This window comes from Hyla sarda, chromosome 9, assembly GCF_029499605.1.
Source record: "Hyla sarda isolate aHylSar1 chromosome 9, aHylSar1.hap1, whole genome shotgun sequence".
Taxonomy (NCBI): Eukaryota; Metazoa; Chordata; class Amphibia; order Anura; family Hylidae; genus Hyla; species Hyla sarda.
In genome coordinates this window covers 187,514,324-187,539,060 of record NC_079197.1, presented here as the reverse complement: position 1 = coordinate 187,539,060, position 24,737 = coordinate 187,514,324, and the positions used below count along the sequence as shown (strand labels likewise).

At 45.7% G+C, this 24,737-nt stretch overlaps 1 long non-coding RNA gene across 1 annotated transcript; it reads right to left on the bottom strand.

Moving 5' to 3' along the window:
• Nucleotides 1–3,478: 3,478 nt before the first annotated feature.
• On the bottom strand, nucleotides 3,479–20,257 carry LOC130290336 (uncharacterized). The gene is made up of 3 exons (XR_008847571.1): nucleotides 20,180–20,257; nucleotides 8,790–8,829; nucleotides 3,479–3,651 (listed from the first exon to the last, which is right to left on the bottom strand). It is a non-coding gene; the product is annotated as an uncharacterized LOC130290336 (long non-coding RNA).
• Nucleotides 20,258–24,737: the final 4,480 nt, after the last annotated feature.

The following is a 24,737-nucleotide window of genomic DNA, read 5'->3' as shown; positions in this document are numbered from 1 at the left end:
TCACATCCCCCCCCTTCATGTCACATTCCCCTCCCCCCTGTCACATCCCCCCCTTGTCACATTCTTCCCTCTTGACACATTCTTCCCTCTGTCACATTCCCCCCTCTGTCACATTCCCCCATCTGTCACATCCCCCCTCTGTCACATCCCCCCCTCTGTCACATCCCCCCCTTGTCACATTCTTCCCTCTTGACACATTCCCCCCTCTGTCACATTCCCCCCTTTGTCACATTCCCCCTCTGTCACATCCCCCCTCTGTCACATCCCCCCCTCTGTCACATCCCCCCCTCTGTCACATTCCCCCCTTTGTCACATTCCCCCTCTGTCACATCCCCCCTCTGTCACATTCCTCCCTTTGTCACATCCCCCCCTTTGTCACATTCCCCCTCTGTCACATCCCCCCTCTGTCACATTCCCCCCTCTGTCACATCCCCCCTCTGTCACATCCCCCCTCTGTCACATTCCCCCCTCTGTCACATCCCCCCTCTGTCACATTCCCCCCTCTGTCGCATCCCCCCTCTGTCACATTCCCCCCTCTGTCATATTCCCCCCTTTGTTACATTCTTCCTCCCCCCCCCCGTCACATTCATCCCCCCCTTCTCACCTTGTCTTGTCCTGCAGCAGGATACACTGGGTTTGCCGGGAAGACTTCAAACCTAGTGTATTTCCTGCAGAACAAGCCCTTTCCCCTTCAGCAATCACTGGCTTGAAACCACTGCGGCCGGTGATTGGCTGAAAAGGGAAAGGTCCTGCAAGATGAATAGTGAAGAGAGCAGGGCCCGGAGCGCATATGCAGGCATCGGGATTAGGTAAGCAAAAGTTTTTTTTTTACTTTACTCCTTTTTACTTTTACACTTAGCTCAGTGTTTTTCTACAAGGGGTCCTCCAGCTGTTGTGAAATTACTACTCCCAGCATGCCCGGACAGCCTTTGGCTGTCAGGGCATGCTGAGAGTTGTAGTTTTTCAACATCTGGAGGCCCCCTGGTTGAGAAACACTGACTTTTAGTATATGTCTTTACCTGCTCTGGCCGGCCCCCACCACGGGAGCCGACCCGAGCAGATAATCACATGTTTTCCCGGGGGCTGCATCGCTATATCGCAAAAAGCAAAAATCGCGATTTGATTGCTTTTGCAATATATTGTGCAGCCCCCACAGCAACTCTGCAATTCTACCCCGAGCGTGACTCGGGGTTACCGCTTCTAGCAGCGAAAATTAACCCTGAGTCACGCTCGGGAATACCTCTAGGCTGGTTAAACAAACCTACAGTATTTCTTCCTGTGTTTAACATAATTTCGAGTTGAATGTAGAATAGCCATCCAAAGCCAGCTTGCCTGTATTTTCTGGGTTTAATCGAACATACATGTGTCTTCTGTGTTAAAAAGAAAATACAAATTGAAATTGTTTGGAGTGAAACTTAAGTAAGTGAGTGACAAATCACCTCAATAACATAAACATTGCCTTAAAATATTTTTCAATTAAAACTAAATATATATATATATAGTGATGTCACAAACATAAAATTTTCGGTTCGCGAAAGGCGAACGCGAACTTCCGCAAATGTTCGCAAACCGGTGAACTGGGCGAACCGCCATTGACTGCCAATGGGCAGGCAAATTTTAAAACCCACAGGGACTCTTTCTGGCCACAATAGTGATTTAAAAGTTGTTTCAAGGGGACTAATACCTGGACTGTGGCGTGCTGGAGGGGGATCCATGGCGAAACTCCCATGGAAAATTACATAGTGGATTTAGAGTCTGGTTTTAATCCATAAAGGACATAAATCACCTATTATTCCTAAATGGTTTGGAATAACATGCTTTAGCCCCCTTTAGGCAGCACATAGAGCCCCCCTTTAGGCATCACATAGTTAGATCCCCCCTTTAGGCAGCACATAGATTCCTCCATATTAGGCAGCACATAGTTAGAGCCCCATTTAGGCAGCACACAGAGCCCCCTTTAGGCAGCACATAGTTAGATCCCCCCCTTTAGGCATCACATAGTTAGATCCCCCCTTTAGGCAGCACATAGATTCCCCCATGTTAGGCAGCACATAGTTAGAGCCCCCCTTTAGGCAGCACATAGAGCCCCCCTTTAGGCAGCACATAGATTCCCCCATATTAGGCAGCACATAGTTAGAGCCCCCCTTTAGGCAGCACTGGTTTTATTTCACAGCCAAAAAAAATAAAATTTTAATTTTATTTGAAAAACTGTCACACCAAATGTGATTTGCACTAGGGTGACAATGAGCAAAAAAAGGTTGCCAGCGTAGTTCCCCTTTTAAGCAGAGGTCCCCAACCAGGGTGCCTCCAGCAGTTGAAAGACACACGGAGTGAACTTATAGCCCTTTTAATACTGTAGTTAGTTGCTTGAAGGAAATTAAGTTTTACACTGGAGTACCCCTTTTAACCAGCGGTTCCCTCCCAACCAGGGTGCCTCCAGCTGTTGCAAGACACACGTACTGAACTTATAGCCCTTTTAATACTGTACTTAGTTGCTTGAAGGAAATTAAGTTTTACACAGTAGTACCTCTTTTAACGAGTGGTTCCCTCCCAACCAGGGTGCCTCCAGCTGTTGCAAGACACATGGACTGAACTTATAGCCCTTTTAATACTGTAGTTAGTTGCTTGAAGGAACTTAAGTTTTACACTGGAGTACCCCTTTTAACCAGCGGTTCCATCCCAACCAGGGTGCCTCAAGCTGTTGCAAGACACAAAGACTGATATTTGAGCCCTAAAAAGGGTGCTGGGTGCTGTCCTTAAAGCAGATGTTAGACTAGTGCTTTAGGAGTAAAGTGGACCCTGAATACACCACCTAGCAGCAACATAGCTATCGCTTTCCCAATTACAGCAGGAGCAGCTTCTCTGTCCCTCCACTTTCTAAGCCTGCAGCATGCTGAATGAAGGTAAAATGGCGTCCATGCAGGAGGTAGGAGGGTCTGGAAGGGAGGGACTGCTGCTGATTGGCTGTAATGTGTCTGCTGACTCTGACTCACAGGGTCAAAGTTTACCGCAATGTTAAAGTATAGGGGGCAAATCGAACTTCACATATGTTCACCCGGCGATGCGAAAGTGAACATGCTAAGTTTGCCAGGAACTGTTCGCCAGCGAACAATTTGCGACATCTCTAAAATATATATATATATATATATATATATATATATATATATATATATATATATAGATATATATATATATATATAGATATATATATATATATATATATATATATATATATATATATATATATATATTAAAGTAATTGTTGGATGGGGTAGAGGACAGAGGACCCCTGCCATGTCCTCTGCCAGTAATAATAGTCCCGACAGTAAGAATTATTATCAGCACCAGCACAGGTAGCAGCAGCAGCCAGGTGCCTGGTGGGAGTAGTAGCAGCAGTGTCAGCAGTGTCAGCAAGCAAAAGTTATCACCGTCTTCTAGAGGTTTTGTATTTTCAGAGGATAGCACAGCCTTTGTGGACATGTTGACTGGTTCAAGATTTTCTCAGGAGAAGTTAGAAGAGTCTGATGATATAACATGGAGCCAGGTGGAGTGTGTTGCACAGGTGGTGGAGGTGAAAGCAGTAGCCAAAAATAACACATAGTTGTATGTAAGGGATTCTGGTTTGGTCAGTATTTGTTCATTTTCTTTCCCCTGGAAAGGAAAGAATCAGCATACATTATTTTTTTGGTTCATATGAAGCATTTTCTAAAAAAATTAAAGTCATCAGTCCACCCTCCCCAATATTGGGTGGTAGAAATCTGTACTGGACTCTTTCTAGAGAGAAATTGCAATGTAAGGGTAAGCTCAGATCTGCTTTGGGCTCCATTCAGGGAAAATCCGTTTGCTGAATCAGTTGAAACAGCGGTTGATGAGGGGAGAAAACAAATACTACAAGAAGTTCTTCAAAACAATAAACACCAGACGGAAAACCAGCTGGACCCCATTAAAGTCAATGGGATCCATTGGGACCAGTTGGTGTCCATTGTGCATAGGATCATTTAGTTCCATATTATCATTTTTGAACAGACTCCCAAACGAAGCTCCAGTGCAGATATAAACAAGACCTTTGAAAGAAAAGAGATGGAGAATTATCCAAGCATCATAGAAAGAGTGTTAAGGGGGAAAACAACACCAGGTCGCTCTATGTTAGTGTCAAAACCAGTTAATATTATACTATCACACACTGTACGCTCTGAATGTAATACTACCACACACCATACCCTCTGAATATAGTACTACCCCACACTGTACCCTCTTAATATAATACTATCACACACTGTACGCTCTGAATATAATACTACCACACACTGTACCATCTAAATATAGTACTAACGCACACCATACCATCTAAATTTAATATTGTCACACACCATATCCTTTGAATATACTATCACACACTGTACCCTCTGAAAATAATACTGTCACACACTGCACCCTGTGAATATAATACTACCCCACACTGTACCCTCTTAATATAATACTACCACACACTGTACCCTCTGAACACAATGCTACCACACACTGTACCTTCTGAATATAAACCTGCCACACACTGTACTCTCTGAATATAGTACTAACGCACACCATATCATCTAAATTTAATATTGTCACACACCATATCCTTTGAATATACTACTACCACACACTCTACCCTCTGAATATTATACCGTCACACACTGTACCTTGTGAATATAATACTACCTCACACTGTACCCTCTTAATATAATACTACCACACACTGTACCCTCTGAATACAATGCTACCACACACTGCACCTTCTGAATATAATACTACCACACACTGTCCCCTCTGAATATAATACTACCACACACTGCCACCTCTGAATATAACCTTGCCATACAGTGCACCCTCTGAATTCAATACTGCAACATATTGTGGCCCAGAAAAAGCATACCACCCCAGAAATTCCTCATAATATACACCATACCTCTGAAATGCAAAACACTCTGTGCCCCTCACATATAGTAATAATGCCCCCTGTCCTGTACCCCCAAAATAATAATAATAATAATGCCCCCCTGTCATGTGCCCCTCATGTAAACCTCCCCTGTTATGTGCCCCTCACTTATACTGCCCACTGTCATGTGCCCCTCACATATAATGCCCCCTTCATGTGCCCCTTACAAGTAATGCCCCCTTTCCTGTGCCTCCCAAGTTGATATAATGCTCCCTGTGTCATTCAAATGTCAGAGTGTCCCAAACATAGTAGAAAAGCATGAATAAATACTCACCTAATCCATGTTCCCACGGGCAGCTCTCTCCTTCTCTTCATGCTCGCAGCGTGTGAGCCGCGGGGACGGGATCTCGGGCAGGCGCAATGACATCACATCATCACGCTGACCTGCTGGGGATCACGTGTGAAACTGAATGGTGGAGCAAGAGATGACAGCTACCGCTCCACCAGTCTAGTGTTCTGCCTCTGCAGATAGGTTGCAGGCGTGAAATCATCGCGGGATTACTCTGTGTTTGGTGGTGTCCCCCACTTGGGGGGTGTCACCAGGTATGCTCCGCACCCCCCTAGCAACGCTGCTGGTTTTCCTCTAAGAACCTTCTTGCCCCAATTTGGGGGTCTAGGTGTTGAACTCTACGAATTAGCTTCTATTCTGGAATTAAAGATATTCACCCCTAAAAACTGAGGTACTAAGAGAGTAGTCACTGCGAAGCCCAAAGGTCATCAGGAGAGGCAGTAAAATCCTTTAGAAAAATCCAAATGGCAAAAAAAAAAAATATATATATCCTTTGTAGCAAGCGCTGCAGACACATAAAAGGAAACTTCAAAGATTTTTCTTAGAAAGCTGAATGATGGGACTATATTCATATAAACAATAAAACATCGCTACTCCAATGAACCCCAATGATGCATTTAGTCGAATTCCAATCTGAGAAAGGGGGTGGGGGTGCACCCTAAAACTCATGATTGGTTCAGAGATGTTTTATCGTGTTTAGCAATGAAGTCATATTTTACATCTTTCTAAGAAAAATCTTTGTTTGAAGTTTCTATCCTAAAGGAAAAGCCATGAACGCATAAAAGCAGGATAACCCCTTGAAATGCATATGGGATTATACATCCCTCCTTTGATTGAATAAGAACCTTATACCTCCACATGCACTGAGCTGATTATCAGAAATATAATGGTCATAAACACTGGATTGGATCAACGTGATTTAACTAAAATAAAAAAAAGCTATGTGAACGCCATGAATTTGTGATGACCACCGGGCCCTGTGTCATTGGCTGAACATATGGCTTGTCCTCCCCTGGATGAGCAAAACTACAAATAAATCTTTATTGATTCTGGTTGGTTCACTGTAAAAAATGAACCTGGTAAATCTATTGTATCATCTTCATACATGACTGGTTCTTCACAAATTCTTTCATCTAAGAATAATCTTAAAAATTCAGTGGAAAATGTGCACAGCACAAAGGCTCTGTCACTTTTCCCTCTATAGAGTATGGATGGAACTTCTTTCAAAATGGATTGAACCTTAAAGGAATAATCCGCCCCTAGACATATTATCCAAAGGAGCTGGGACCCCCCCCCCCCCCCGATCTCCAGTACAGCATCCTGGCATTGGTTTTGGCGCAGGCGCAGCCATGGTCGTTATGTCATGCCTATTTGAAGGGGCGTATTTGTGACATCACACCACAGCACCTCCATTCATGTTTATGGGAGGGGGCGTGACATCCATTGAGCCTTAAAGGGGTACCCCGCTCCTAGACATCTTATTCCCTCTCCAAAGGATAGGGAATAAGATGCCTGATCGTGGGGAATCCGGCCGCTGGGACCCATCACGATCTCTGGACCAGCACCCTGGTGTTCTGAACCCTATGTTCAGAATGCTGGCTTCAGGTGTCCGTGGTCCTTACATCATGCCATGTCCCCTCCGTTCATGTCTATTTGAAGCGGTGTGGTCATTACATCATGCCATACCCCCTCAATTCATGTCTATGGGAGGGGGCATGGCATCTGAGGTTACATCATGACCATGGCCACCTGAAGCCGATGTGGACCCCCTGCGATCATACTTCTTATTCCCTATCCAAAGGACCGCTGGGACCCCCAACGATTCCCAGATCAGCACCCTGGGTTCTGAACTATATGTTCAGAATGGGGGCTTTGGGCGGCGGTGGTCATTATGTCATGCCATGCCCCCTCCATTCAAGACTATGGGAAAGGATGTGGTCGTGATGACATAAGATGCCCCCTACTGTAGGCATGAATGTAAGGGCGGGTGTGGCGTGATGCCACGACAACGGCCGCCCAAAGCTGGCGTTCTGAACATAAATGTGGACCCCCCCCATGATCAGACTTCTTATCTCCTATCTCCTATCCAAAGGACCGCTGGGACGGCGGTGGTCATTATGTCATGCCATGCCCCCTTCATTCATGTCTATGGGAAGGGACTTGGTCATGTTGTCACACCACGCCCCCTCCAATAGACAAAAAAGGCAAGGGTGTGGCATGACGTCACGGCCACTCGAAGCTGGCATTCTGAACATAAATGTGACCCCCCCCCCCGCGATCAGACGTCTTATCCATTGGATAGGAGATAAGATGTCTACCGGCAGAGTACCCCATTAATAGTTGCAGAGGCTCAACCTGTGCCCCCAAAACCTGTAATTTCCCAGAATCAAAGCCAACCGATACCTAACATACTGAAATAGCATGTAAACGGCACTCGGTACTTGTTTATCGTACAGGTAACATCCACCTTGTTACAATTCCCTGCACGCTCCATTCTTCCCTTCCCCTTAGTTTCATGGTGAAGATTGAAACATCTTGAAAAAATTGAAAGTCGGAAACATAGAACAGCCCCCCTCCCCTCCCCCCAAGTAATGTGCAAATGGGCAAGCAATTAAAGGGGATTCTAATTGATGCATAAAAATCTTTAATTGTGTAAATATTGTCAGAGCTTGAAAAAAAACAACAGATGATGGAACCCGAAGGCATGCGCAGGAAATGAAAGGCAAACAAATTCAGCCGAGCACTTTCTGCACCCAAACCACTATAAATAAGTGTAATGGGCTAACACACAAACAAAATTGTCGAGGCATAAATGTTGAATCGTTAAAGTTGCAATCAAGAGCCTTTTAGGGGAAAATAGAGCTCTTAAAGGGATGAATGGGCCTCCCTAGACAAATTGTTATGTTTTTAGAGGTAATTATTTCTATTTGTGCAGACAGGAGAGAAAGGCGCTCGAGAAACTTTTTCTCTCTTTTTCTAGTGGAGCGACGCAACAAGAGCATGTAAATAGAGTCGTTCCCGGGCTGCACTGTACATTCCCTAGAATTAGTGGTATCGGGATGATGGTGATACATCCTTTTATATCCCGTGAGGAGTCGGGGTCCCTGGGGAATTTGTTTCCGTTGCTACAGGGGAGCTGTCAGTTGTGGCTTACTGAGCCCAGCATGCCGAGCCTTTATTTGCACTGGGACATTAACTATGCTGGAAGTCTGGTTACATTTGCATATATAAGACATGCACACTTTTTTTTTTCTTTGCCCGGATTTCATTGTCGAGTGAATAGTATGTAGTAAAAATGTTTTGAGTCGTTTCCAATTTATAGATATAGGCTAACTGGATGTTTTTGGGAGGGATAGATAGGTGTAGAAGACATGAGAAGACTTATAACGATGCCTGGCAGCTCCTTAGTCAAGTATTAGTCGCAGGCTACATTGTAGAGGAAATGTATCACTTAAATGGACTCTGATATTGTTCTTGCTGCCTTAAGGCTGTCCGTGGATTGTAATATAAAACGAAACTTACCGTACACGTATTCTGCTGAGGATTGTCCACTATTCTATTACTATAGAAATGAAATAAGAAAAAAGTATAGTAAAAAAAAAAAAAAAATTGGTTTAATAATTTTTTTTCTGTTTTTTGAAGTGGTCTACACCGATAGAAAGAGGGGGAAACGGGGAAAGAGAGAGGGAAGCAGAGGAAGGAGGGGGATTCAGGGAGGGGGAAACGGGGGAAGGAGGGGGATCGGGAGCAGTGAGGGGGAAGGAGGGGGATCGGGAGCAGGGAGGGGGAAAGAGGGGGGATCAGGGGCAGGGAGGGGGAAGGAAGGGGAACGAGAGGGGATCAGGAGCAGAGAGGGGGAAGGAAGGGGAAGGAGAGGGGATCAGGAGCAGAGAGGGGGAAGGAGGGGAAGGAGAGGGGATCAGGAGCAGAGAGGGGGAAGGAGGGGGATCGGGAGCAGGGAGGGTGAAAGAGGGGTGATCAGGGGCAGGATAGGGGAAGTAGGGGGAAGGAGGGGGGATCAGGGGCCCTGTCTATATAAGGTCTCACAGCTGAAAATGTATTTCACAGCAAACACCAAGCAATGTGGAGGAAAGAACTGCCTATAGAGCTCAGACACAGTCCTGTCTACATAAGGTCTCACAGCTGACAATGTATATCACAGCAAACACTAAGCCATGAGGGGAAATAACTGCCTGTAGAGCTCAGGCAAGCCCCTGTTTATATAAGGTCTCACAGTTGATAATGTATATCACTGCAAACACCAAGCCATGAGGATGAAATAACTGCCTGTAGAGTTCAGAGACAGAATTGTCTACCACACTGGAAGCTGCCAAGAGCTCAGTGGTCTCCATAATTCTTACAGGGAGGAAGAAGGAACAACCAGTACTCTTCCTAAAGCTGTCGCCCCACCAAACTAAGTAATCGGGGGAGAAGGGTCTTGTTAATAGAGGAGAACAAGAGCCCAATGGTCACTGAGCTCCAAAGATCCTTTGTGCAGATGGGAGAAACTTCTAGAAGGTCAACAATAAACAGCAGAGGATTTTTCTCTGTGGTGTCTAGCAATGTGTGTACTGAGATTCATTCTGAGAGGTTTTACTCAATTCCGGTGATTGAATTTGTTTCAGATTAAACATCAATTCAGATTCAACCCTTCACTCCCTGGGTCAGGTGGAGTTCACTCATGGAGTGTAAGGAGTTCATCACTTCCATCATCACTGTTCTTGTTCAGTGTTTCTCTTATATTGGAGACATGTTGCAGTGGTTCACAGTCTGTAGACCCTTCTGTGGGTCTTTTTGCTCTTCCCCTCGGGGTCTTTACGGCCTCTTTCATGACCATCCACTGTGCTCTCGCACTTTACATGGTGCCCAGTCCTGAGGAGAGCAGCTACAGTCCTAAATTTTCTCTGTTTATCAATATGTGCTACTGTCGATTGATGTACACCAAGGTATTTAGCTTTTGTAGTCTTTTTCATCTTTTCTATAACATGTCTTGTATTGTATTTGAATTTTTTTTTACACAGTTCACACTAACCAGTCTTGAGAAGAGCACAATTATTAGTAAGCAGGTATTGTGTGACTTTACATATTGGGTACAGCCCCCATGATCTCCATTATCTTCATTCAAACACCTTTTACCAATGAGCTCTTGAAGAAGTCACAGAGTTAAACCTTTTTTTTTTTCCTGCACTGTGGATGTTTACTCTATGTGGTCAACTAAAGACATACATTGTACAATTTTCTATGTGTTATTAGTTTATTTACATTGAGTTTGTCTAGAATTGTGACTTAGTTATAAACAATTAGAACACATTTAATTAATACATAATGCAGAAATCCAGAGAATTCCAAAGTTTTCACTATTTTTCCCCTACACTATGGATGTTTACTCAGTGTGTATAACTAAAGACATAGACAGTACAATGATGTGTTATTAGTTTAGTTACATTGTGTTTGACTGGAGTTGGGACATAAAGAATAGTGATGAGCGGCATTGCCCATATTCGAATTTGCGATATTTCGCGAATATATAGACGAATATTCGTCCTATATTCGTGAATTTAGCATATTTGTTATATTCGCATATGTGAATATTTGCATATTCGCGTATTGGATGAAGAAAACAGTGAGGGGGTGGGCAACTTTACTATTGGTTGGTAGGGATGTTGTTGATAACCTCTGACAAGTGTATTTGCATCATTCTAATTGGCCCACAAGTGAAAAGAAGGAATATGTGAATATTTACATATGCAAAAATGCGCATATGCGGGAAAAAATATTCACAATTTGGAATATATAGAGAATATATTTGCAATATTCGCAAATTTGCGATATTCACGATAAAAATTTGAAATGCGAATATTTGCACCCAACACTAATAATGATCATTCAGATAATATATTATTAGCAATTCATGGAAATCCAGTGACTGTTTACTTACTTTTTCCCTGCACTGTGGATGTATACTCAATGAACTCATTTAAAGCCATAAGCAGACAATTGTCTGTGTGTTATTAATTACATTGTTTTTGTCTAGAATTGTGACATAAAACATTTAGGTAATATTTTATCAGTAATTAATGGAAATCCAGGGACTTCTTACTTTTACTTACATTTTTCCTGCTCTGTGGATGTTTATTCAATGTACTTATTTAAAGCCATTAACAGACAATTGTTACACTGTCTTTGCCTAAAATGGTGACTTAGAGAACAATCAGATGATTTTTCTAAGTAACTAATGCCGGAAATCAGAGTGATCACTTTTTCTCACAACCGTAGATGGACAATGCAGTTGAGTGGTGGACATACCCACTAACTAAGGACCACTAACCCATTAGTACTCATTTCTGCATTTTTCACAAAGAAGCCCAATCTTAGACCTTGGCGCTATAGGGAGACATAGAGGAATGATTGACTTGTATTTATATTGAATTTCCTGCTGGTAAAAACTTCAGGAGAAGGGGAAGCTCCAGCATGTGGCAGAATCTATCATGACTGGAAGCCACAGGGGGAAAAGTATCCAGAGAGGACGTTCCTGGATATGATTGGTACGTTATCGTCTCACATTTCGGCCCAGCATGCCGCCTCTGATGAGCACTCCCGAGCGCCGATGATTTCCCCAGTGAATCTTAGCAAATATTGTGCCCAAATAATTTATATATTTTTTTTATCTCTTTAAGAAACTGTAAACACTTTGAGCACTAAACACAAATCTCCCCAGCAAATCTTCTCTGCGCCATATCGCACCATTTCTATACATGAAATAAGGCATTTTAGCAAGAAACAAATCTTGGTCTCTATAGTGGGGTGAATATTTCATGCGTTAAGCCAGTTTCTTTTTTAGCTATTTTATGATTCTGCAGGCGCCTGTGAATTTTATTTTGTTCCCGAATGCATAGGGGACAACCTGATATACAAAGAACAAGTATTTTTGCAAGCTCATAGCTCAGCACGCCATCAACATTATGCATCTGTGAGATTGGGTTACAGTAAATAGATTTGTAGAATACTGCCAACCTCTATCTGCGCTGTTCAGATTACGAAGCACAAGGTCCAATACGTCGATGAAAACCATTCTGATGTGCAGCGCTGGCTTTATTTTCCTTCCTTACTATGGAAATCTACAGCACTGGAAAATCTTTGGTATCATTGGTCACAACAGTAAAAGAAGTTACATGAGCGATAACCTACAAATAGTCTTGGAAAAAAGTCATTTCTATTTTTGCTATTTTTATTTTTTTTTTTGGGGGGGGGGTATTATTTAAAAAAAATGATATAGTATTATTATGCCCTCAAATTGACCCATCTTTGCTGTAGAGGAGTCACCTTAGAGTACCCCGAAACAAGGAACTCCAAAGACCAGCTTTTACCTGTGGAAAAACTAGGTACAAGTATTATATTTCCTCGCAGTGCTACCACAGGGCAAATAAAGCACTAGGGTTTAGTGATGGGCCAATCAGCTTCAGCACCAACGCTTACACCTCAGAGCAGCAGAATATTTAAACTACTTGGCATCCAGTGCCTGTGATTGTGGTTTATCCTTTTACTTGACCTTTTGTGATCTTATCTCTGTCTGTTACCTGACTATCCTCTTACCTGCTGATTGTGTACTACTCTACTCTCCTCGTTTGACCCTTGTTTGTCCGGATTGTAGTTCTGATGTTGCACTTTGCTTCCCTATAGGGTTTGACTTTCTGGCTTTTCCCTCGTTGCCTATCTGATTCCTGTCTGATATGCACATTGTCACGATGCCGGCTGGCGGGTAGTGGATCCTCTGTGCCAGAGAGGGATTGGCGTGGACCGTGCTAGTGGATCGGTTCTAAGTCACTACTGGTTTTCACCAGAGCCCGCCGCAAAGCGGGATGGTCTTGCTGCGGCGGTAGTGACCAGGTCGTATCCACTAGCAACGGCTCAACCTCTCTGGCTGCTGAAGATAGGCGCTGTACAAGGGAGTAGACAGAAGCAAGGTCGGACGTAGCAGAAGGTCGGGGCAGGCAGCAAGGATCGTAGTCAGGGGCAACGGCAGGAGGTCTGGAACACAGGCTAGGAACATACAAGGAACGCTTTCACTGGCACAATGGCAACAAGATCCGGCAGGGAAGTGCAGGGGAAGTGAGGTGATATAGGGAAGTGCACAGGTGAAGACACTAATGGGAATCACTGCGCCAATCAGCGGCGCAGTGGCCCTTTAAATCGCAAAGACCCGGCGCGCGCGCGCCCTAGGGAGCGGGGCCGCGCGCGCCGGGACAGGACTGAGGGAGAGCGAGTCAGGTACGGGAGCCGGGGTGCGCATCGCGAGCGGGTGCTACCCGCATCGCGAATCGCATCCCGGCTGGAAGCAGAATCGCAGCGCCCCGGGTCAGTGGATCTGACCGGAGCGCTGCAGCGGAGAGAGTGTAGCGAGCGCTCCGGGGAGGAGCGGGGACCCGGAGCGCTCGGCGTAACAGTACCCCCCCCCTTGGGTCTCCCCCTCTTTTTAGGGCCTGAGAACCTGAGGAGCAGACTTTTATCTAGGATGTTGTCCTCAGGTTCCCAGGATCTCTCTTCAGGACCACAACCCTCCCAGTCCACTAGAAAAAAAGTTTTCCCTCTGACCTTTTTAGAGGCTAAGATCTCTTTGACAGAGAAGATGTCCGAGGAGCCGGAAACAGGAGTGGGAGGAACAGATTTGGGAGAAAAACGGTTGAGGATGAGTGGTTTAAGAAGAGAGACGTGAAAGGCATTAGGGATACGAAGAGAAGGAGGAAGAAGAAGTTTGTAAGAGACAGGATTAATTTGACACAAAATTTTGAAAGGACCAAGATAGCGTGGTCCCAACTTGTAGCTAGGGACACGGAAGCGGACATATTTAGCGGAGAGCCATACCTTGTCTCCAGGGGAAAAAACGGGAGGAGCTCTTCTTTTCTTATCCACGAACCTCTTCATGCGTGATGAAGCCTGTAGGAGAGAATTTTGGGTCTCTCTCCATATAATGGAAAGGTCACGAGAAATTTCATCCACAGCGGGCAGACCAGAGGGCAAGGGGGTAGGGAGGGGGGGAAGAGGGTGACGGCCGTACACCACGAAAAATGGGGATTTGGAGGAAGATTCAGAGACTCTGAAGTTATACGAGAATTCGGCCCATGGAAGGAGATCTGCCCAGTCATCCTGGCGGGAGGAAACAAAATGTCGCAAATAATCACCCAAGACTTGGTTAATTCTTTCTACTTGTCCATTGGACTGGGGATGATATGCAGAAGAAAAATTTAATTTAATCTTGAGTTGTTTACAGAGAGCCCTCCAGAATTTAGACACGAATTGGACGCCTCTATCCGAGACGATCTGCGTAGGCAATCCGTGAAGACGAAAAATGTGTACAAAAAATTGTTTAGCCAACTGAGGCGCTGAAGGAAGACCAGGAAGAGGGATGAAATGTGCCATTTTGGAGAATCGATCAACGACCACCCAAATAACAGTGTTGCCACGGGAAGGGGGTAAATCAGTAATAAAATCCATACCAATCAGAGACCAAGGCTGTTCGGGGACAGGCAGGGGATGAAGAAAACCAGCGGGCTTCTGGCGAGGAGTCTTATCCCGGGCACAGATAGTGCAGGCTCGCACAAAGTCCACAACATCCGTCTCCAGAGTCGGCCACCAATAGAAGCGGGAGATGAGTTGCACAGATTTCTTGATGCCCACATGACCAGCGAGATGGGAGGAGTGACCCCATTTGAGGATTCCGAGGTGTTGGCGTGGAGAAACAAAGGTCTTTCCTGGAGGAGTTTGCCTGATGGAGGCTGGAGAAGTGGAGATCAGGCAGTCAGGTGGAATGATGTGTTGCGGAGAGAGTTCAACTTCTGAGGCATCCGAGAAACGAGAGAGAGCATCGGCCCTAATGTTCTTATCGGCAGGACGAAAGTGAATCTCAAAATTAAATCGGGCAAAGAACAGAGACCACCGGGCCTGGCGAGGATTCAGCCGTTGGGCAGACTGGAGGTAGGAGAGGTTCTTGTGGTCAGTGTAAATAATAACTGGAAATCTTGATCCCTCCAGCAGATGCCTCCATTCCTCAAGTGCTAATTTAATGGCTAGAAGCTCTCGATCCCCGATGGAGTAGTTCCTCTCCGCCGGAGAGAAGGTCCTAGAAAAAAAACCACAAGTGACAGCATGCCCGGAAGAATTTTTTTGTAAAAGAACAGCTCCAGCTCCCACTGAGGAGGCATCAACCTCCAATAGGAAGGGTTTGGAAGGGTCAGGTCTGGAGAGCACGGGAGCCGAAGAAAAGGCAGACTTGAGTCGTTTAAAGGCGTCTTCCGCTTGAGGAGGCCACGACTTGGGATCGGCATTTTTTTTGGTTAAAGCCACGATAGGAGCCACAACGGTAGAAAAATGTGGAATAAATTGCCTGTAATAATTGGCGAACCCCAAAAAGCGTTGGATAGCACGGAGTCCGGAGGGGCGTGGCCAATCTAAGACGGCAGAGAGTTTGTCTGGATCCATTTGTAGTCCCTGGCCAGAGACCAAATATCCTAGAAAAGGAAGAGATTGGCATTCAAACAGACATTTCTCAATTTTGGCATAGAGTTGATTGTCACGAAGTCTCTGAAGAACCATACGGACATGCTGGCGGTGTTCTTCTAGATTGGCAGAAAAAATTAGGATATCGTCCAGATATACAACAACACAGGAGTATAGCAGATCACGAAAAATTTCATTGACAAAGTCTTGGAAGACAGCAGGGGCGTTGCACAGGCCAAAGGGCATGACCAGATACTCAAAGTGTCCATCTCTGGTGTTAAACGCCGTTTTCCACTCATCCCCCTCTCTGATGCGGATGAGGTTATAGGCGCCTCTTAAGTCCAATTTAGTAAAGATGTGGGCACCTTGGAGGCGATCAAAGAGTTCAGAGATGAGGGGTAGGGGGTAGCGGTTCTTAACCGTGATTTTATTAAGACCGCGGTAGTCAATGCAAGGACGTAGGGAGCCATCTTTTTTGGACACAAAGAAAAATCCAGCTCCGGCAGGAGAGGAGGATTTACGGATAAAGCCCTTTTTTAAATTTTCCTGGACATACTCAGACATGGCAAGAGTCTCTGGGGCAGAGAGAGGATAAATTCTGCCCCGGGGTGGAGTAGTACCCGGGAGGAGGTCGATAGGGCAATCATAAGGCCTGTGAGGAGGTAGAGTCTCAGCTTGTTTTTTGCAGAAAACATCCGCGAAGTCCATATAGGCCTTAGGGAGACCGGTTACTGAGGGAACCACAGAGTCACGGCAAGGGTTACTGGGAACCGGTCTTAGACAGTCCTTGGAACAAGAGGGCCCCCAACTCTTGATCTCCCCAGTGGACCAATCCAGGGTTGGGGAATGAAGTTGAAGCCAGGGAAGTCCAAGGAGAATTTCCGAGGTGCAATTGGGGAGGACCAAAAGTTCAATCCTCTTGTGATGAGATCCGATGCTCATTAGAAGGGGCTCCGTGCGGAAGCGTATGGTACAGTCCAATCTTTCATTGTTTACACAATTGATGTAAAGGGGTCTGGCGAGACTGGTCACTGGGATGTTGAACCTGTTGACGAGAGAGGCCAAAATAAAATTTCCTGCAGATCCAGAGTCCAAGAAGGCCACGGTAGAGAAGGAGAAGGCAGAGGCAGACATCCGCACAGGCACAGTAAGACGTGGAGAAGCAGAGTAGACATCAAGGACTGTCTCACCTTTGTGCGGAGTCAGCGTACGTCTTTCCAGGCGGGGAGGACGGATAGGACAATCCCTCAGGAAGTGTTCGGTACTAGCACAGTACAGGCAGAGGTACTCCATGCGGCGTCGTGTCCTCTCTTGAGGTGTCAGGCGAGACCGGTCGACCTGCATAGCCTCCACGGCGGGAGGCACAGGAACAGATTGCAGGGGACCAGAGGAGAGAGGAGCCGAGGAGAAGAAACGCCTCGTGCGAACAGAGTCCATATCTTGGCGGAGCTCCTGACGCCTTTCGGAAAAACGCATGTCAATGCGAGTGGCTAGGTGAATAAGTTCATGTAGATTAGCAGGAATTTCTCGTGCGGCCAGAACATCTTTAATGTTGCTGGATAGGCCTTTTTTAAAGGTCGCGCAGAGGGCCTCATTATTCCAGGACAATTCTGAAGCAAGAGTACGGAATTGTACGGCATACTCGCCAACGGAAGAATTACCCTGGACCAGGTTCAACAGGGCAGTCTCAGCAGAAGAGGCTCGGGCAGGTTCCTCAAAGACACTTCGGATTTCCGAGAAGAAGGAGTGTACAGAGGCAGTGACGGGGTCATTGCGGTCCCAGAGCGGTGTGGCCCATGACAGGGCTTTTCCGGACAGAAGGCTGACTACGAAAGCCACCTTAGACCTTTCAGTGGGAAACAGGTCCGACATCATCTCCAGATGCAGGGAACATTGGGAAAGAAAGCCACGGCAAAACTTAGAGTCCCCATCAAATTTATCCGGCAAGGATAGGCGTAGCCCAGGAGCGGCCACTCGCTGCGGAGGAGGTGCAGGAGCTGGCGGAGGAGATGACTGCTGAAGCTGTGGTAGTAACTGTTGTAGCATAACGGTCAGTTGAGACAGCTGTTGGCCTTGTTGCGCTATCTGTTGTGACTGCTGGGCGACCACCGTGGTGAGGTCAGCGACAACTGGCAGAGGAACTTCAGCGGGATCCATGGCCGGATCTACTGTCACGATGCGGCTGGCGGGTAGTGGATCCTCTGTGCCAGAGAGGGATTGGCGTGGACCGTGCTAGTGGATCGGTTCTAAGTCACTACTGGTTTTCACCAGAGCCCGCCGCAAAGCGGGATGGTCTTGCTGCGGCGGTAGTGACCAGGTCGTATCCACTAGCAACGGCTAAACCTCTCTGGCTGCTGAAGATAGGCGCGGTACAAGGGAGTAGACAGAAGCAAGGTCGGACGTAGCAGAAGGTCGGGGCAGGCAGCAAGGATCGTAGTCAGGGGCAACGGCAGGAGGTCTGGAACACAGGCTAGGAACATACAAGGAACGCTTTCACTGGCACAATGGCAACAAGATCCGGCAGGGAAGTGCAGGGGAAGTGAGGTGATATAGGGAAGTGCACAGGTGAAGACACTAATGGGAATCACTGCGGCAATCAGCGGCGCAGTGGCCCTTTAAATCGCAAAGACCCGGCGCGCGCGCGCCCTAGGGAGCGGGGCCGCGCGCGCCGGGACAGGACCGAGGGAGAGCGAGTCAGGTACGGGAGCCGGGGTGCGCATCGCGAGCGGGCGCTACCCGCATCGCGAATCGCATCCCGGCTGGAAGCAGAATCGCAGCGCCCCGGGTCAGTGGATCTGACCGGAGCGCTGCAGCGGAGAGAGTGTAGCGAGCGCTCCGGGGAGGAGCGGGGACCCGGAGCGCTCGGCGTAACACACATGTGTTGCTGACCTTGCCTGTTTGACTCTTTTGATGCTCTGAGCACTTCACGAGAGCAGGGACTGACACCCAGTTGGGGGCTATCATTAAGGATAGATTGTTCAAGTTAGTGGGGAAAACCATTGGGATGAGCACTAGTCAGCATTGTTCCCTACCTGATCTGAGAACTCCCCCCATAATTTTCAAAAAAATATCAACTGGGTTATTCAAAATTATTTCTATTTATTTATTCTATTTATTTATTTTTTAAGCACACCTGTCGATAAAATAAACTTTTGAGGTGCCTCAATAAGTCCAACCTGGACATTTGATACACAGTCAGGGGAGAAAACTTCTTCAAGCTTATTCTAATGATCAGTGAGGGTCTGAACATTCAGACCCTGAACTATTAAAAATGTCTCTACGACATATGAATTTTATTTTATTTGTTGCTCTGTTTTGTTTTTTCCATAACATTTTCCCTTTAAAACCAACAGACCCATGTGAATTCTTACTTCAGTTGATTGATTGGGTGACTTTACCCTGTGATCTACTGACCTTGTTGTGGGATCCTCCGGGCCACTTTCTGTCCTTCTATATGTAGGTCAGTGGTCTTAAACTGTGGCCCTTTAGATTTTGCAAAACTTGAACTCCCAGCATCCCCGGACAGCCGTTAGCAGTCTGGGCATGCTGGGAGTTGAAGCTTTGCAACATCTGGAGGTCCACAGTTTCAAACCACTGATATGGATGATCAATCACCCACTGAAGAGTTTCCTCCATCACAGATGGGTAGGCGTCAAGGAATAACACTGCTTGCTGAATTGGAAAATAGCAGGGAGTTTTCTGTAAGTAAAGTGTGCCTGGGAACGTGCCACGAAAATAACAGATGGTTGGATAGTTGCATAGGAGCCAATGTAAGTTAAATCCGTAAGTAAAAAAAAAATAACCACAATAATATCTGGCTTTATCCCATATTCATGTTCCATAGATTGCGAAAATATCTTTTATACAGGGAAATTATTTAGAGCGCCAAATGACTTTATACTCAAGCAAAACAAACTGCTTTGTTAAAAATGACTCAGGCTAATTTCTGGGGGGTTAAAGAGGTACTCCGGTCCTAAACATCTTATCCCCTATCCTAAGGATAGGGGATAAGATGTCTGATTGTGGGGGTCCGGCCACCGCCCCCTCTCCCCAGCAATCTCCGGCACGGTATCCCAGTCATCTGGTGCACGGAGCAAACCCCGCTCTGTGGCGGATGACGGGCCACCGCAGCCGTCACACCCTCTCCATTCATGTCTATGGGAGAAGGTGTGACAGCTATGTGCTAGCCATCACACCCCCTCCCATAGACATGAATGGAGGGGGTGTGGCATGACATCACAAGCGTGGAAGATCCAAGCTTGCATGTTCACAACGCTGCGGTGCCGGCCCGCTCTGGGTCCTAATGTCTTCTTCTGTCAATCTGATGGGAAAAGTTTGTAGTCCAGGGTTGTCATAGGGATAATTGCAGAATCAGTGAGGCTCATCTGTCATTGAGTCATCATTCTTAGTCTTGTTACCTGATTGATACATGCTTGTATGTTTTTCTTGCTTGTTATGTTGTTCGGCTCTACAGTAAGTCCTGGGGGTATCTGAGCACTGGAAGCCAAAGTTAGGTTTTAGGAAAGTGACTGCTATAGCTGAAGTATGGCCAATAGTATAGGGATAGGATCAGGGCTCAAGTCCTGCAGGACCTCATGGGAATGGAGTTCCTGCACTTTTTCCACAGCAGGAATGTAGTTTCCATTAGCCAGAGGGAGCCCTTAAAGGGATATCTTATCCCGGGGGTCCCGCCGCTGGGGACCCCAGCGATATTGGCTGCGGCAGCCCAGACATCTGGTGCACGGAGTGAACTTCGCTCCGTGCCGAACGACTGCCGAAGGGGGGCAGAAGCTTGTGACGTCACGACCATGCCCCCTCCATGCAACTCTATGGGAGTGGGCGTGATGGCTGTCACGGCCACAGCCCCTCAATGCAAGTCTATAGGAGGGGACGTGACAGCCATCACGCCCACTCCCATAGAGTTGCATGGAGGGGGCATGGTCGTGACGTCACAAGCCTCCGGCGCTGCACCCAACGCCCTAAATAAATGGCAAGTGTAGCAGGGAGAACGCGGGGGTCCCCAGCAGCAGGACCACCGCAATCAGACATCTTATCCCCTATCCTTTGGATAGGGGATAATATGTCTAGGGGTGGAGTACCCTTTTAAGTGGAAATCTTGGGTGAGTTCCCACACTTTTTTTCCAAGGACTTGACCCCTGGATAGGATCACCCAGAACTGGATGCCCCCTAGTTGTAGTCCGTGAAAAGCCTCAGGGGCATCCTCTATAGCAGTGGTTTCCAACCTGCGGACCTCCAGATGTTGCAAAACTACAACCCCCAGCATGCCCGGACAGCCAACTGCTGTCCGGGAATGCTGGGAGTTGTAATTTTGCAACATCTGGAGGTCCGCAGGTTTAAGACCACTGCTATAGAGGATGCCCCTGAGGCTGTTCACGGACTACAACTAGGGGGCATCCAGTTCTGGGTGATCCTATCCCTATTCTATTGGCCATACTTCAGCTATAGCAGTCACTTTCCTAAAATCCTAACTTTGGCTTCCAGTGCTCAGATACCCCCAGGACTTACTGTAGAGCCAAACATAAGTATATACTATACACTCTTGACAAGTTAGTGCACAACTCCAGTGACACCAAGACGCAACTATTGAATAATGAGCACATCCTCCAATTCTCCAGCCCTTGAGATAATGGGGGATCGCTTGCTTCCTGTATATAATAATACATCATGATTCTGAAATATATTTATTAACAATAATTTATTAAAATCAATGAGCATTTCACCTTTTGCAATAGCGCTTCAATATTTGTCATAGGTTTGAAGTCCGTAGACTCTATAAATAAGATGACCAGACCACCCTTTTAATGCAAAAGCCATAAATATTTCACTCTGCATTAGGAAAGGCCTGGTCACCTTCCTCATAAATAACCTGCAAATATATTCAGCGTCTGCACTGAAGCGGTTATTGCCGGTCCTTCAGTCCATTGATTTGCATTCGTCTTCTCACTAAACTCTAAAACCGCCCAGGTTTTAGAAATCACCACGGAGATAAACAAAAAAATAAAAAAATAATATTAGAATGTGCATAATAACCAGAGATACAAAAAGGTGGAAATAGAAGGAACAAAGAAAGCTGAAGCTTCACAAACAGATAAATCTGCCTTCTGATGTCCACGTGAAGCGAGCCAACCCTGCGAAATACTGATGTGTCCACCATTATATGAAAGGGGTACTCTGATTTGTAAATTAGAGTATTAAAAAATCTTCATCCTACCAGTACTTATTAGCTGCGGAAGTTGAGTTGTTTTATTTTTCCAAAGTAGGAGCCAATCCCAACAGCAAACCTCTCCTGCTCAGAACAAATCCTGAGACAGACAGAGGTATCAGCAGAAAGCACAGAGATCGCAGGAGTTTCAGCTGCGGGACCCCCATGATCAGACATTTTATCCCCTCCGTCTCATGGTCTAGGGATGGAGTACCCCTTTAAGGATTCAAATTTCTTATGATAAAAATGCAATACTTTATCACAATTAGGCTGCAATTCCCATCAAAACCACTGGGGGAACCACATAGTTTAAACATCTTTTAATAGAGTATTACAAAATCCCCTACTTTTTGGAGTTGATCGACTCTTTCCACTTATTTTGGGATGTCTAAAACCAAGTGGAACAGTAAAAAAAGGGATAATAAGTCATAATGGAGAAGCAAGGATGGAAGTCCTACCCGGCAGCCTGTGAACGTAATGCAATCTTTATTGCTACATAAAATAACAGGCACAGGAAGTGACGCGTTTCAGGCAATCGGAATGGCCTTACTGACAATGAAATTAGCCCAATCGCTTTCACATATGCTAGGGACGATTTTATTACAGACCACCAACATTTCAGATTAGGTGCTTGGAAGTAAAGAATAGGCATAGAAACTCAATGCAACTTCACCAGGATCCAAATTTCCCACTATGGGGCCAATAAAAATTGCAGAATTCGGTGGTCAGTCCAATGTTTTTGCACTACTATATGCTAGACTGCCACTTTATACACATGGGGAACAAGAGGTCAATAGAGGTCCCGGTGGATGAACCCCAACTGATCTGATACTTATCAACTCTCCTATGAATAGGTGGGATAAGTGGATAACCCTTCAACTTTATCTTATAAGAGAACCTGTTATCAGTTTCATGCTGCCCGAGCCAGGCAAATCATGAAAAATGGACAATTTCCATTTTGTCTCTGAAATTCTATAGTTGCCATTTATAGGCCACATTTCCTTCTTCCTCCTGTTCTCATATACTGGCCTTCTGTTTTTCTCCGCAACCCGAGTGTCTGATGAGGGTCAATTTGACCAAAACATAATGAGGGACATTTAATAAGCCTGGCCCAACGGTATATTTGGTAACAAGTTGAAAAATATGAAGAATATTCTGTTTACACCAAGGAGGCAGAAGGAAGGAGCAAGGAAGGGGCTGGAAGAGGTGCAGATTGTCAGGAAGGAGGCATGTAGGAGACTGGTATGGACTGTAGAAGGCTGATATATATTGAAGAAGACTGGTATAGATTGTAGGAGACAGGTATAGATTGTAGGAGACTGGTATAGATTGTAGGAGGCTGGTATGGAATGTAGGAGACTGGTATAGATTGTAGGAGGCTGGTATAGATTGTAGGAGACTGGTATAGATTGTAGGAGGCTGGTATAGATTGTAGGAGACTGGTATAGATTGTAGGAGACTGGTATAGATTGTAGGAGACTGGTATAGATTGTAGGAGGCTGGTATGGATTGTAGGAGACAGGTATAGATTGTAGGAGACTGGTATAGATTGTAGGAGGCTGGTATGGAATGTAGGAGACTGGTATAGATTGTAGGAGGCTGGTATAGATTGTAGGAGACTGGTATAGATTGTAGGAGGCTGGTATAGATTGTAGGAGACTGGTATAGATTGTAGGAGGCTGGTATGGATTGTAGGAGACTGGTATAGATTGTAGGAGGCTGGTATAGATTGCAGTAGACTGGTATAGATTGTAGGAGACAGGTATAGATTGTAGGAGACTGGTATAGATTGTAGGAGACAGGTATAGATTGTAGGAGGCTGGTATAGATTGCAGGAGACTGGTATAGATTGTAGGAGACAGGTATAGATTGTAGGAGACAGGTATAGATTGTAGGAGACAAGTATAGATTGTAGGAGGCTGGTATAGATTGTAGGAGACTGGTATGGAATGTAGGAGACTGGTATAGATTGTAGGAGGCTGGTATAGATTGTAGGAGACTGGTATAGATTGTAGGAGGCTGGTATAGATTGTAGGAGACAGGTACAGATTGTAGGAGGCTGGTATGGATTGTAGGCGACTGGTATAGATTGTAGAAGACTGGTATATATTGTAGGAGACTGGTATAGATTGTAGGAGACTGGTATAGATTGTAGGAGACTGGTATAGATTGTAGGAGACAGGTATAGATTGTAGGAGACAGGTATAGATTGTAGGAGACAGGTATAGATTGTAGGAGACAGGTATAGATTGTAGGGGACAGGTATAGATTGTAGGAGACTGGTATAGATTGTAGGAGACTGGTATAGATTGTAGGAGGCTGGTATGGACTGTAGAAGGCTGATATAGATTGTAGGAGGCTGGTATAGATTGTAGGAGGCTGGTATAGATTGTAGGAGACAGGTAAAGATTGTAGGAGACTGGTATAGATTGCAGAAGACTGGTATAGATTGTAGGAGACAGGTATAAATTGTAGGAGACTGGTATAGATTGTAGGAGACAGGTATAGATTGTAGGAGGCTGGTATAGATTGTAGGAGGCTGGTATAGATTGTAGGAGGCTGGTATAGATTGTAGGAGACTGGTATAGATTGTAGGAGGCTGGTATAGATTGTGGGAGGCTGGTATAGATTTTAGGAGGCTGGTATAGATTGTAGGAGGCTGGTATAGATTGTAGGAGGCTGGTATAGATTGTGGGAGGCTGGTATAGATTGTAGGGGACAGGTATAGATTGTAGGAGACAGGTATAGATTGT